Source organism: Mandrillus leucophaeus, unplaced genomic scaffold (genome assembly GCF_000951045.1).
Source record: "Mandrillus leucophaeus isolate KB7577 unplaced genomic scaffold, Mleu.le_1.0 Scaffold49, whole genome shotgun sequence".
NCBI classification, from domain to species: domain Eukaryota; kingdom Metazoa; phylum Chordata; class Mammalia; order Primates; family Cercopithecidae; genus Mandrillus; species Mandrillus leucophaeus.
Window position 1 is genome coordinate 235,302 of NW_012105253.1, and position 1,185 is coordinate 236,486.

Here is a 1,185-nt window from a genome sequence, read left to right on the forward strand (position 1 = left end):
TTATGGTTCCAAAAGAGACCCCTTACTTCTACTTGAGAGGAGAGAGAAGAGTGAGGAGGACATTGTCTTGCATCCTGGATACCAGCTCAGCCACCTTAGGGCATCAGGCAGAGCCCTGAGGCTCCCGGGTGACGTTTGTAGACATATCTCTGTCTCTTATACACATCTAGATGTGTATAAGAGACAGACTATATACTCAGGTAACAAACTTGCACATGAATCCCTGAATCTAAAATAAAAGTTGAAATTATTTTAAAAAATAAAAATTAAAAAAAAATATGAAGAGGATGGAAAACATGAAAGGGAGGAAGAGATGTGTGGTAGATTATATTTTCCACCAATAGCCACAACACCACCTCCCATTCCACAAGCTCTCCTGCAATGTAATCTTGCCATTCCCACAGCAAGAGTGGAATCTCTCTCTCTAATCTGGGTTCTCAATCTTGGCATTATTAACATTTTGGACAAGATAAGGCCAGGCGCGGTGGCTCAAGCCTGTAATCCCAGCACTTTGGGAGGCCGGGACGGGCGGATCACGAGGTCAGGAGATCGAGACCATCCTGGCTAACACGGTGAAACTCTGTCTCTACTAAAAAATACAAAAAACTAGCCAGGCGAGGTGGCGGGTGCCTGTAGTCCCAGCTACTCGGGAGGCTGAGGCAGGAGAATGGCGTAAACCCGGGAGGTGGAGCTTGCAGTGAGCTGAGATCTGGCCACTGCACTCCAGCCTGGGTGACAGAGCGAGACTCCATCTCAAACAAACAAACAAACAAAAAAAAACCTTTTGGACAAGATAATTCTTTGTTGTGGAGGGCTGTACTGTGCATCATAGGATGTTTAGCAGGATTCCTGATCTCTACCGCTAGATAACAGTAGGACAGCTTGCTTCTCAGTCATGACAATAAAAAATGAGGAACAACATTGTCCCTGGTTGAGAAACACAGCTCTAGTGCTTTGAATCTAGGTGGACCCTGAAATTTCTTTGGTCAGTAAAACACTGCAAAAAGGATTCCGTGCCAGTTCCATGAATAGTACTTAAGTGGCCTGCCTGGCAGATTCCCCAGTTGCCTGTTAGAATGTTCACTTTTGGAACACTCCCTCTTAGTAGCCAGCTAAAGTACTATGAGAAGTTCAAGCCACATAAGGAAGCCAATATAGGCTCTGAAGTTGAGCTCCCATCCAACA